Genomic DNA, 15,244 nt, shown 5'->3' with positions numbered 1-15,244 from the left:
ACATTCACTCATTAACACAATAATCTCAAGTATTACTTTATTCACAAATCATAAGTATAAATTTCATGCATCATACTATGATTCTTACAATATCAATATCACACACTTATATTTCCTCATACATTACTATGACCTTCATACAGTATAATATTCATATCCAAAAAGTTGTAGTGATCCTATTAAGTTTGTTTTTATCTTTTAGAAACATAAGACAATCATCTACAACTTCTATGTTAACCTCAAAAGCTATTTCAATCGTTTACTAAGCCCAAAATTAGAAAATATATAAACAGATTGCATAATCATGACAACTTGACCTTTACTCACTAAAATGGAAGTATATAGAGTTATGGGCAACATTTTTTAGTGACACCAAAGCCGTTAGTTAGCTAACATCTAGGGATACAACTTAAATTAGTATCACTTTTCCTAATTTTATCTTTTTTGCATCCAAAGTTTATGAACATTGTCAAGAAAATGAGTGTGATATTCACATGAAAGCAAGAATTAAAACATCTAACAACAAATCATATATTCAAGAATATCGGAAAGAGAAAAATACCAAAATCAAGAGATTAAGGTGATTCAGGGTATTCACAACCCATGACCCAAAACATCTTGAAAGAGGGAATCCATTCCCTCTAACCTCAAAACAAGAAATTCCTCAGCAAGGAAGAGGAAGACCATCTCGCGACCACCCCCAAGAACACATGGATCCAATGGCATCATTCACCATGATTTCCAAAAATCACAATGCCTAGTCGCCTAAATGCATTGAGTTTGGAAACTCAAAAGGAAAGATAAAAATATTAAACTATGAGGGGCTCCACACCTAACACTAAGCCCTCTTAATTCTTTGGTGTCCTTAAGGCTTGGTGGTCTCCTTAATATACATAGGAAGAATGGAGTTCATAAGGTTATTTTGCCTAATGTGCGACTTTGGAGTCAACTTTGACTATGATAGAGGTCAATTTTAGTTTCTTATGTGTAGGGATGAATTGTAGCTTTTACAAAAAGCTTTCCAATGGCACAAATGACACTTTGAACAGACGAGTACAACTCAAGATATGACAGTCTTTCTAGGGTTTTCTTCATAAAACTCAACTCACTTTTTAAGTGTATCTAACACTCACTAGCACCAAATACAACATGATAAAACTCTAATGACAATTACACTATCAACGAATAATATAATACACTAGTAAACAACAACAAATAAATTACAACCAATATAACAAGGTCCTATTAAGAATTATCCTATATATATATATATATATATATATATATATATATATATATATATATATATATATATATATATATATATATATATATATATAGTACTCAAAACTTGAGCTGTTACATGCTCTTTATTGTGAGAACTTTGTTTCTCTAGAAGATTCCATTTTAATGTTTCCTAGTCTCTATCATAATATCAATCTAGATTCATCAACATAATCATGTCATGTTAGAATATATGGTCAATGATAATTACAATTTCTTATTGTTAGCTGGTAATTAGGTTTTATGTCTGCCATTGATTTCTTTATTTACTTCATTGGTTTGATTATTATATTATCTATAAGAGATCATTGATAAACCTAGATACTCCCAAAAATTTTGTGCCAAAAAAATGTAACCAAACACGATATAGACAATCTCAACTAAATATTTCTATTTGCAATCTACTTGGACCTAATAAATTTCTATAGTTTTCACCAAATTTTATTTTCCTAACAGGAGACTTAGAACTTTCCTAAACCTTTGCCATCTCCTTGTCTACTTCTACATGGGCCTTTTTTTTTTTACTCATTGTATACTTATGTTTATACGGAAACAACTGACATTGTACATCACTTTTAACTAGGTATTTCATAATTTTGGGTCTACTACAACTTTCAGTGTACATCCTGCTACAACAACTTCCAGTGCAAATCATGTTGATTTTCTCTTTTATTCCCCCTGGTTAGGAAGCCATGTAGTGATATACATATTCAAGCATATTATAGTTGATTGTGTAGTTTGATTATGATGAAGGGACTACTCATGTGCCTTGTTTTCATGTTATATCTTGTTTGATACATATATGACATAGGCCAACTCAGTATGGTTCTATGTATCAAAGGAGTTCATTATCTAATCATTATCCTATAGTTGCAGTGGGGTAACTCTTTCATAAGTTTATTTAGTTTCTTACTTCATTTTTTCCGTGATTTCTTTTAAACTGAAGTTTCCAATTGCTTCAAATTTCATGGAATTTACATATTCTTTTATGGGGTGTGGGGTTGGGGTGAAGTTATCTATTGTTAATGGATTCAATATATGATTCTTCATCCTAGGGAAACTTCAATGATGAATAAGTGATGTGTTTGTATATTCATAAATGCATATGATACTTTTGCAAGTTGGTCAGAGTTCTCTATTTGCTTTTGCCAATAGAATAAAAAGAACTTCTAGTTAAAAAACAAGAATTTAATGGGAAAAGGCCTTCAATCCCAAGAATCCTCAGACCTACAATCCTAGTTAAGAAGAGCTTACAACCTACAAATAAAGTAACTCAGGAATCCAAATAAATTGGGAAAAGACCTTCAATCCTAGTTAATAGAAGCTTACAACCAACAAGTAAAGAAACTTAGGAATCCAAAGAAAATGGAAAAGGAATTTACTAATTATATTTCCAGGTCACGTGTTTAATTTCTTTGCACATACATTATATGTTCAACTAATAAATCTAAGTGATTGATTTGTAGTAGTTAAAAATACTTTGATATTCTTAGTAACGATGAGAGAGAGATAGAGTTCAAAAGTGATGTGTGAGTTAATCTAATATTGTTTTTAGTGTATGCATTGAACTTTTTCATACCTTTTTTTTTAATTATATTAGCTAGGGTCTCTATCAGTGTACATGGAAATGCATTGAATTTTCATACTTTTTAAGATATATTAAAAATAAGTGTTCTAAATTTAAGATATATTTTGTCAATTTTTTTAAGGCATATTAATTATATCTCTCTCTATTATAAGGGCTAAGAATATCAAATTATCTTTAACTATTACAAACCAATCACCTAGATTTATTATTTGAGCATATAATATATGTGCAAAGCTATTAAACATGTGTGCTTGCAATGTAATTAGTAAATGTCTTTTCCCATTTTTTTTGGATTCCTAAATTTCTTTACTTGTAGGTTGTAAGCTCTTATTAACTAGGATTGAAGGTCTTTTCCCATTTTCTTTGGATTCTTGAGTTACTTTATTTGTAGATTATAACTATGTAAAACCAGTGAAAAAATTCAGAAAAAGCTTTTTGAAAAGACACATCTCTTCAAACCATTTTGAAAAGGCACGAAAGGCCTATATATGTGTGTGTCTGATTTCAAAAAGCAAGAGAGAGATATTTCAAGAGAACTTCATTGTCAAATGCTCTCTCAACAACTCTTGGGCAAACGCTTGCAAATCTATTGAGAGTTCATCCAAGAACTTCAAATTGTATTATCCACTCTAAAGGAGAAAAATCTTTCTATTCTTCTCAGGAAGTCAATTGTAATCAAGAGACTGGTTGTCTCTTGAATTGTGAGTTTCCTAAACACAAGGGAAAGAGATTCCTTGGGTGTTCAGAAGTTGTAAAAGGATTTTTTACAAAGATAGTGGAAAATCTCAAGTGGGTTACTTGAGGACTGGACGTAGGCACGGGAAGTGGCCGAACCAGTATAAATCGAGTTTGCATTTCTCTCTTCCCTTATCTCATTTATGTTATTGAAATCAATTTTGTCTTGCATGTTTAAAGAACATTATTAAATTGATTGCTACTTCTTCTTCTGCATTATGAGCCTATCATTTAGAAGGGGGTTAAAAAGTTTGTTAGTAGGAAATTTTGAAACTTAATTCACCCCCCATCTTAAGCTATTGAGGCCACTTGTTCAACAAACTTGCAAAAGTATCATATGCATTTATGAATATACAAACACATAAACTTATTCCTCATTGCATTTCTTGATGCAATCCTACCCCCTAGGGTTCTCATGAGCCTTAGGGTAGATTTTGGATCCCTGGGCTAAGTATGAGTCCACTTATCTTTTTACATATTAGATTAAGGTTTTATTATTTTTGGGCCTTATATTTAGGGCTCCATAATGTAGGTAGGGTATCCTAGAAATGTAGGATTTTTCAGCCCTTGTATTTTAGGACACCTAGACTAGTTTTTGTATTAGGGGTAGTTTTGTAATTTCATATGCATTAAGTAAATATTTGATGTGTGTGTTGGGAAATAAATTTAATTGAATTGGGAGAAGCTCAATCCAATTAAATTTTAGAGGGGGAGGTGAGCATTTGCTTGCTATACCCTATTGTCACATCATATAGTCACACTTTGTGCTTGTCCTTCATGCTTTACATGCCTCATGACACCTAAGCACACTTAGTGGAGAATCTTGGACTTGATCTTGGATTAGTGGGCTGAACCATAGCTAAAATTCACTAATCATAATTAGTGAAATTTTGGCTCCAAAATTTGGCTCCACAAATTCAATTTCAAATTCAAGTGAAATTTGAATAGAAATTCAAATTTTCTTCCAATTTTGTGTGACACTTAGGCTATAAATAGAGGCCATGTATGTGGATTTTTTGAACTTTGATCATTTGAGAATTACACTTCAAAGTTCAAACCTCATTTGAGGCGCAAAATTTCGTGCTCCTTCTCTCCTTCTCCCTGCACTCATCTTCTCCTACCTTCAAGCTTTTATCCATGGCTTCCTATGGTGGTGAACTTGTTCTTGACTCATCTTCTCCTTGAAATGGCGTCTCCAATCATCTTTCTTCCTTCTCCATTCTGCTACCATTGATCTTCAAGAAGCAAAGGACTCCATTGATGAAGAAGATCCAAGGCCTATATGCTCCACATGGAGCTACATCATTTCCCTAAGAGGAAGAATCATATATTGAATCCATTAACAATAGCTAGCCACACCTAACCCCACACTACATAAAAGAATATGTAAATTTCATAAAATGTGAAGCAACAGGAAACTTCAATTTAATATAAATCATGGAAGAAAAAAATTTAACTAAAACTAAATAAAATTATTAAATGGCTAAGGAATTAGAGTTACCACCACTACTACCATAGGATAAAGATAGGAGAATGATCTCCTTTGATACAGAAAACCATATTGAGTTGTTATGTGCCATATATGTATCAAACAAGATTTAGCATGAAAACAAGACATGTGAGTAGTCCTTTCATCATAATCAAAGCACACAATCACATATAATATACATGAATATGTATATCACAACCTAGCTTCCAAACCAGAGGAAATAAAAGAAAGAACCAACATGATTTACACTAGAAGTTGTTGTAGCAGGATTTACACTAAAAATTGTAGTAGACCCAAAATTATAATATGCCTAGTTAAAATTTATGTACAGTGTTAGTTGTTTCCTTATAAATGCAAGTACACAATGAGTAAAAAAAATAAGACCTATGGAGAAGTAGATGGTGGAGATGGCAAGGGTTTGGGCATGTTCTATGTCTCCTATTAGAAAAAGAAAATTTTGTGAAAACTAGAGAATATTTATTAGGTCCAAGTAGATTTCAAATATAAATATTTAGTTGAGATGATACATATCATGTTTGGTTACATTTTTTGACATAAACTTCTAGGAGTAATTGGAAGTCTTTGGGTTGCTCAATTATCTCTTATTCATATAAGATAATAATCAAACCAAGGAAGTAAATAACGAAATCAATGGCAAACATAAAGCCTAATTACTAGCAAACAATAATAAATTGTAATTATCATTGACCATATATTCTAACATGAGATGATTATGTTGATGAATCTAGATTGGTATTGTGACAAAGGCTAGGAAACATAAAAATGGAAACTTCTAAAGAAACAAAATTGTCACAACTGAGAGCAACCTTCTTCAATTCATAGCATATATACTAAGAAGAAAAAAAGGAATGTAAATGTATGAAATGTTAAGTACTAGTGGCCAAATATAATGTTAGAGTAAATGTAGTAGGTAAATTTTGACTGGTTGTAGCTTGTGATAGTGAAGTAATTTTCACCTTCATCCCATTTTAAATCCATAAAATGGTTTCTCAAGTTACTAATGCATTCTAATTTCAAATGCTGACTACTTAATTATACAAGTTAATAAGAAAGTCAACTTGCAATCAAGTAGGTTGAAGGAATATATTGTTAACATACACCAACAAGAATGAGGAAAATCAACTAAAGTGTAAAATTGATATCTACATACATTGTAATAACTGTGTAGTTTCAGTGTCCAAAATGTGTGCTCCAAAGAAAGAGCCAATCAAACCTATGATGGATAAGATTCAATCAGTCAACTTGATTTAAAGTTATTGTTAAGAGCAATATTAATTATATAGTATTTTTGATAAAAACAAAACAATACCAAAGCCAAACTTGAGGCTATCTTGAAAAGTTTACTTTTAAGTCAAAAAGACATTTGTGTCTTAAGACAAATCTATACCCTTAATTATTTTGACTAGATGCGGACAAATACAAAGGTTAAAAGTTGCACCTTATGCGATATTAGAACATGCTTTGTGACTCTGTATTTGAAGTATTAGACAATAGTTAGCTAAAGTCATGATCTAATACAACATTTAAAAGATGTCATTTAAGACTTCATTTAATACTTAGTGTCTAAGATATATTTTGAAGAGACATTTTCCTAAGATATGTCAAATTCTATGAAGAATAAGTGAAGTTCAAGATTTGAAAGTTATCAATCTTCACCAAAAGATGTGTGCTGCTGTGCAAACTTGCTCTGCCACAAAAGAAAGTGGTTTCCTGTTGAATCGTTCAACATGATAGATATGAAGAGTGGTTTTCCAACATGAAGAAGTATGTGCATTTAATACAAGCATTAAATGCTCCAATAACCACATTCTTTGTACAAAGCTAAAGTAAAGAAATCCATTAGTTTAGAGACAATGGACACTTGTTGATGTAGACCTATAAATACCAGAAGCTTTGAAGACAAAAAAAAACCTACATGCTTATAATCAAATTCTTTTTGTAAAAAGCTCTCTGTATATTTCTGTAAATTCTTGTAAAGATCTCAAAACACCTTGAACACCTTGAATGAAAAGACCAAGTGGTGAGATTGTATATTCGTTTGTAAGACGATTGAGTGTTAATCAGTGTGTAGGCTAAACAACAAATCCTTTGACTTTTAATCGAGTTGGAAATGGCTTGGTAGGTCAAAGAATATTGGTTGTAACAAGCTTGGGGTAGAGCCAAAAGTGACAGTGATTAATACTTGTAAATTGTTGAAGTTAGTGGAACTTGGTGGTTTTCCCAGAAGTGGACATAGTCTTGGTGGTTGAGATGAACTAATATAACTTCTTGTATCTTAACTTTTCTTGTCTTCTCCTCTGTGCTTTAAACTGACTCGGTTTGAATTTGATTTTTAATTTTGAAAAACTATTTGTTTTACAAAGAGTAAGGCTATCATCGAAACTCATTTGTGAAAATGTAATCTATGTATTTACACGCTTTATCATTAGATGACAACATTTTTAAGAAAAAAAAATTAAAATTCTAAAATCACAATTCAACCCCCTTTCTTTCAAAATTTGCCTTTACAGTTTGGTACCAGAGCTCAACCTCTAAGGGTTGAGCACCTGCTAGTGTCTAGATGAAAAGATCCTGGTGGCAGATAACAACAACAACAACGATCAATTCATTGCTGAGGGAGCATCCCTCACAAGGCCACCAGGCTTCACAAGAGAGGACTATTCCAACTGGAAAGACAGAAAAAAGATGTACATCAAGTCCACCAAGTACAAACTCTGGCTTATCATCACAAATGGAGATATACTCATTCCTAGACCTAAAGTATAATGGGCAGATGCAAACCTTGCTATAATGGAGTTGAACACAAAAGCTCGTTATACTCTAACATGTGATTTATCCAGGAATAAGTATAACAATACATGCAAATTAAAGACAACAAAAGAGATCTGGGATTAATTAAGCATCAATTATGAACGAACAGAAGATGTTCAACCAAGAAAAGTTGTCACTTTGATGTGGCACCATGAGAGCTTCTCCATGAAAAAAAAAGAATTTGTGGATGGAATGTTTGGAAGACTTCAAGTACTTCTAAATGGACTTGAAGCTCCAGGACACACCTTCACCAAAGCCTAGATAAACCTGAAGATCTTAGAAAATTTTCCCAAAGTGTGGGAACCAAAAACAATAACCATCCAAGAGACTAGAAACCTGAAAACCCTAGCATGGGATGAACTGTTAGGTAACCTAATAGTTCATGAAATCCATCTCCAGAACCGAGATCATCTGCCAAAGAAAGATTTTGTTGCCCTAAAGTCTGGAGAGACTAGTTCTAGAAGAGAAGAAAATAAGAGCTTTTCTAAAGCTTTTAAAGTGCAGATGACTGAGTCTAATGGGTCATACAACAGTTCTAGAGAGTCCACAGATGATGAAGTAGCTCTCATGTGTAAGAAATTAAGGAAAATGATGAAAAATAAAGGAAATTTCCAACATTGCTCTAGAAGAAATGACACAAGGTGCAAGAAGAAATACAAGGAAGAGAGTAATGAGATCATCTATTTTGAATGCTGAAAACCTGAACATATGAAGGTTGAGTTCCCCAACTGAAGAAGAAGAGGTATTCTGGTGACAGGAAAGAGAAAAGTTTGATGATCACTTGGGATGACTCAGATAGTGAGAAGTGTAGCAGTTCAGACGATGAACAAACCAACATATATATGATGGAAGATATAGGCAAAAAAGTTAAAGCAAAAACATATTTTGAATCTTATACTTGTTTTGAATGTGACACCTCTTCTAATGCTTCATCGGATAATGAAGAAGAAATTCCCTATGATGTGCTTCTTCAAAATTGTCATATGATTTCTCTTCAGTATAAAGAAAAATATAAAATTTCTATGTTTGAAAATGTGAGCTAAAGAAATCAAATGATGTCTTGGAAAAGAAAATCTAGATTCTGGGAGAGAGTCTGATCCAAACTAGTATGACAAAAGAATCCTCTATAGTTGAAAAACTAAGAAAGTAAATAGCTTGTCTTACTAAAGACTTTGGGAAGTTTTTGGAAAGCTCAAACACTTTAACCATGCTTTTAAAATTTCATCAACATCCCCATGATAAGTCTGGTCTTGGTTTAAACAAAGGGCCTTCATCTTCAAAGTCACAGTCTAAATTAGACAAATGTGACTTCTGTGGTATGTCTGGACACTCTAAGTTTAGATGCATCCATAAGAACAAGCAAATGTCTAAAGGCACTAATGTTGTAGGACCCAAAAAGATTTGGGTACCAAAATTTTGTATTGTTCCTATTACAGATATCCTTGGTAGGAAAAGGCTAGGGTTTAAGCTGGTACCTAAACTATGGCTACTCACAACACATGATGGGGGGAAGGTCTATGTTCCTCAACCTAAAGCAAGTTGAAAGAGGAGAAGTTGAATTTGGAGGCGTGGGTAAGGGAAAAATAATTGGTATAGGTAAAATTGTTATTCCTTCTCTAGCCTCCATAAACAATGCCTTATATGTTGAAGGTCTTAAGTATTAGTTGTTGAGCATAAGTTAATTTTGAGATAGTGGTTATATTGTGTCCTTCAACAAAGACCAATGTATAGTCAAGACAAAAGATAGAAAGTCCTTTTTTTCTTCTAGACTACACAACAATTTGTATGAGAATGATCTAATAGATCTAAGTAAACAAAATGTAACATGTCTGCTTTCTAGAGAAAATGAGAGATGGATTTGGCACAAAAAACATGGGCATGTCAATCTGAAACATGTTGCAAAACTATCTAAAAACGATTGTCTAAGATTTGTTGGAAAACCCATCTTCTTTGTGAAACATGTCAACAAGGGAAACAAATAAAAAAAACTTCTTTTAAATCTAAAGATGTTGTTTCCACCACCAAACCATTATAATTGTTGCACATGGATTGGTTTGGACCAACACGAATGTTAAGCTTGGAGAAAGAAATAGGGCTTTGTTATAGTCGATGACTATTTAAGATATACATAGGTATACCTCCTTGCATATAAACATGAATTTTTCAAGGTCTTTGAAATATTCTGTAAAAGGGTTCAAAAGGAAAAGGGTTTTGCATTTCTTCCATCAAAAGTGATCATGGAATTGAGTTTGAGAATGCTGAGTTCAAATCATTTTGTGAAAGGAATGGTATTTTTTGCAACTTCTCTTCATCAAGAACACCTCAACTGAATGGAGTAATTGAAAGGGAAAATAAAACTCTACAAGAAATGGGTAGGACCATGCTTTGGGAAAACTCACTTCCTAAACACTTTTGGGTAGAATTAGTGATCATAGCTTGCTATGTTCAAAAGAGAATATTGATAAGACCATTGATCAAAAGGACTCCTTATGAACTATGGAGAGGAAGAAGACCCAATATTTCATACTTTCATTTTTTTGGATGTGAGTGTTTTATCCTTAACACCAAAGATCAACTTGCAAAATTTGATTCAAAGGTGGATAAAGGAATCTTCCTAGGGTATTCTAATACATCTAAAGCTTATAGAGTGTTTAACTCAAGAACTTTAGTCATGGAAGAATCTATCCATGTTAAGCTCAATGACGGTATAACAACTGATAGGAAGCTATCAAATCTTGAGGATGTTTTGCAGATATGTAGATTGGTCCGTCGATTGCACCCAAGTTAGATGAAGTCAAACAGTCTGATAAAATTCTTCCTCAAGCAGGAGAGCCATCTAGCCAAAAACCTCAGATGAAGGACTACAAAATTTGTTAACTACCACCCTTAAGATCAAATTATTGGAGATAAGACTTAAGGGATCAAACCCAGATCATCATTCAAAAATTTTGTCTTACGCTCTTGAGTCTAAAATAAAACCTAAGACAATAGATGATGACTAAATAATTTCAATGGAAGAAGAACTCCACCAATTCACCTGAAATGATGTCTAGACACTTGTTATCAAACCTAAAAACAAGAGCATCATTGGAACAAGATCTTTGTTCGGAAACAAACTAGATGAACAAGGTAAAGTGGTAAGAAATAAAGCTAGGTTGGTAGCTCGTGGCTATAACCAACATGGTATAGATTTCACAAAAACCTTTACTCTTGTTGTTAGACTTGAATCTATAAGAATCATGTTGGCCTTTGTTGCTCATAAAAATATAAACCTTTTTCAAATGGAAGTTAAAAGTGTTTTTTTAAATGGCTTTTTTGAAGAGGAGGTGTATGTCAAACCACCCGCTAGGTTTGAAGATCATACTCTTCTAGACCATGTTTTCAAACTTAAAAAGGTAATGTATGGTCTAAAACAAGCACCATGTGCTTGGTATGAAACACAAAGCTAATTTCTTTTAGAAAATAGTTTTATGGTAGGAAAAGTAGATACAAATTTTTTTAGAAGAGAAGTTGGCAAAGATTTCATTATAGTTCAAATTTATGTTGATGATATTATTTTTGGAGCTACTAATGAATCTCTATGTAAGGATTTATTTAATATGATGAAAAGCTATTTTGAAATGGGCATGATGAGGGAATTTAAGTTCTTTCTGAGACTTCAAATCAAGCAAGATAGTAAAGGTATATATATATATGTGTGTGTGTGTGTGTGTGTGTGTGTGTGTGTGTGTGTGTGTGTGTGTATGTGTGTGTGTGTGTATGTATATTCATCAACAGAAATACACTAAAGAACTTCTAAAGAAGTTCAAGATTGAAGGTGCAAAACCAATGAAAACACCTATGCATGTTTCCAATCCTTTGAGCAATGACAAAGCAAGTAAACCAATAGATCAAATGATCTATAGATGTATGATCGACTCACTTTTGTATATGACTGCTAGTAGACCTGATATTATGTACATTGTATGTTTGTGTGCTAAGTTTTACTCTGATCCTCGAGAGTCACATCTCAAGGCTATTAAGAGGATCCTACACTATCTAGTAGGCATTACTAACCAAAGTATGCTCTATAAGAAAAATCAAGATTTCTGGTTGGTAAGATACTATGATGTAGACTATGCAAGATACAAAGTTGAACAAAAAAGCACAAGTGGTGGATGCCACTACATTGGACGTTGTCTGATATCTTGGGCAAGTAAGAAGTAGAATTCCATTGCTCTATCTACAGCAAAAGCTAAGTATGTGTCTGCTGCAAGTTGTTGCTCACAGCTACTATGGGTAAAGTATTAGTTAGAAGATTACTCTACTTTTAAGAACAATATACCAGTATATTATGACAACACTAATGAAATAAATTTGTCTAAAAACCCCATATAGCATTCAAAGGATAAGAATATTGAGATAAGATATCATTTCGTTCGTGATTATGTGAAAAAAGTGGATTTGGCATGAAGTTTCTAGACACAGATGACCAATGGGTTGATATCTTCAATAAGCCTTTGTCTGATGATCATTCTGTTTGTATTTGGAAACATTTAAATATGGTTGGTTTATCAAATTAATAATACATCTTTATTATTCTCAGATGATTGTATCATCTTATATATAGTCATTAACATGTTTAGACTAATGGGAGCTCAAGCGTACAAATAGAAGGGGAAATATATTCTTAAAGATTGTTAATTGAAATATTTTTCTTAAAAGACATGTGTTGTTGTATTTGTCATGATTAAAAAACTGTTTCAAATTTTTTTTAACAGGATTTGAACCATTATTGTTCATTTCTTTCTCAATATTTTCAAAAACATATAAAAGGCAAGGACGGGTATTAGAAAGACTCTTTTGAAACTTTGAATTCTCATAACTTTCTATGTTTTTATGTTTGCGTCTAAAAGTCAAAATTCAAAAATCTCATCTTTTCACTTAAAATGTTTCAATCTTTGTGAATAATAGCACCCAAAAGGAATGAAGTTGTTGTCATTCTAGCAATCAATAATGAATAAAATGCCAAGAACACATTTCCAGAAGGCCTCTTCATCCCTGGACGATGGGTATGCTTCTAAAGTCTAGAAAAAGAGGGCTTTCCTGTCAAAGGTCACTTTGATCATGTTGGATGGATGCATTTTCTACAAAATTTCAGTGCTTGGCACTATGGTCCCTACATTGTATTCTGGGGGACTACTCTTTAGGACAAAGTCAGTATTAGGCACACCATCAGAGGAGTAAAGGTAATGATATCTCTAGCAACCATCGCCACTATGTTTGGATGTCTTGAAGGGGGTCTTGCTTTTGACAAAGATTGGGAAAAGGATATCTATCAGAAAGTTGTTGACTTGATGCTATATGGCAAACTAAGGCAAAAAAAACAATAGGAAGGAGATGATCAACTTCCTAAGGACAGAAAACCTGACCTATGCGTGCAAACTTATCCACATCTTTCTGTTCAACATGGTCATGCCTAGACTAGGGTCATAGACTATGTCAGTGACAGGGATAGGTTTTACATGTATAAATTGATGGTGGGTGAGAAGGTGAATCTACTTAAAGTCATTTTATACTAACGGATGCAGGCCTTCAATGACAAATTGAAACCCTAAAGTGAAGAACCTTGTTCCTTATGGAATGATTTTCACCCAAATCATGAGGGATGTTGGTGTTGACATGTGTGGTATGGCACCAATTAGAGAGGCAACTCAACTTAAAGGGATGGCCTTCATGAAAATGGGGATTGCTAACAATTTCCTAAAGTATGCTCAAAAGCATATAAAGAGAAAGGTTAAGAAAGAGCCCAAGGAGAAACCATAATCTGTGGTTGGTCAGACGATGGGCGCTTAGGATCAAGTTGTCAATCTTGAGTCTGAATCTACATCTCAACATATATAGGGGGAGCAACCCCAACCTAAACCCTATTCAACCCAGACCCAAACTACCCATGAATAGAAAATCCACCCCACCTTGATCTAAACCTAAAGACAAAAATCCTAAGAAACAACCACTTTCAAACCCTAAACCTTCTGACCCTAGAACAACCTAAAAAAGAAAGGCTCTAGAATCTAAGTCTGAACCTAAATCACAATCAGCAACCAAAAGACCAAGCATCAAAATCAAACACCCCCAACCTCTACCTCAATCTTCTACAGAACATGCAGCTGAGATCTTATCTCTGGATATTGCCCAAAGACCATAAGAGATGGAAGTTGTCACTGTTCCTAAAGAAGTGGATCCTATAGAAAAGGAAACTCTTGAGGAGGCTATGTTTCACTTTTTTATTGAAGCTTCTCTTACAGAAGTAGGTGACGATATTGTTAAAATAGACCCTTGAACTATACCTGTTCCACCAAGGCTAGTGTCTGATGTTGATAAACAACTTATTGATGTTGCTCAGTCTGATACAATTGATGTTGACAAACTCAAATGCTTAGAGGAGATATATGGAGCACCAGTATTTGTCTCCATACAGGTCATGATTGAGCGTCTAGAGCAAAGGAACATAATGATGTTAACTGAAGAGCTTAATAGAGTGACAAAACTTTTCAATAGGCTTGAAAAAAGACTGATGAGACAAGATTAACAACGAGTGACAGAGTGGATATTACCATCAAGACCACTTGCTCAAAAGCAACCAGACATTATTATGCATCCCAATCTTCACACCAGACTGTATCTTGGTTTCAAAAGATACAAAATTCTGGAATAAGAGACTTTTAACAGAGTCTAGAAGGAGAAAAGTAAAGTTGGTTCTGACATTCTTCATCCATAAATGTAAAAGGTAGAGCTTGATAAAATTAGTTTGTTGTACTTAAGGAAACAAGGCTTCCCTGGGATAAATCCCCTCAATTATCCCTACAACTTCACTAGAGAAGTCCATCCTAATGAAGAAGTCGATGCTTTAGGATGTTATAGGACAAGGAATCAATTTTCAAGAGTTTCCCATCAACAAGACTATTGCTCCAAATCCTGGTAGTCTTATATACGAGCATAGCCCAATAGCAAGAAAAGTATATCCTCCTGGTGCCACTGTTTGGAACCATTTGAGATGCCTTTCTCTACTCCCCTTAGATCTTCAACAGTTGATGGGTCTCATTTGTTCCTTGAATGTTGTTCTTCCTTGGGATCGCACCATGTCTAAAAAGACTTTTTAGACAAAGGACATCCTTTTGGAGGCACTTGAGGACAGTCCAAAATTCCAAGACTACGAGCAATCAGACTATGGTCTTGAGCTCATAATGAAGTTGTTCACCTACAGGGAAGAAAACAGATCAAGAAAAGCGTCATTTAGAAGGATCCAAAGGCTCAATACCCATTTGCCTTTTCGA

The sequence above is a fragment of the Glycine max genome, chromosome 1, assembly GCF_000004515.6.
Source record: "Glycine max cultivar Williams 82 chromosome 1, Glycine_max_v4.0, whole genome shotgun sequence".
In the NCBI taxonomy this organism is placed as follows: Eukaryota; Viridiplantae; Streptophyta; class Magnoliopsida; order Fabales; family Fabaceae; genus Glycine; species Glycine max.
The sequence above is the reverse complement of the archived record's forward strand: the minus strand, read 5'-3'. Positions refer to the sequence as shown.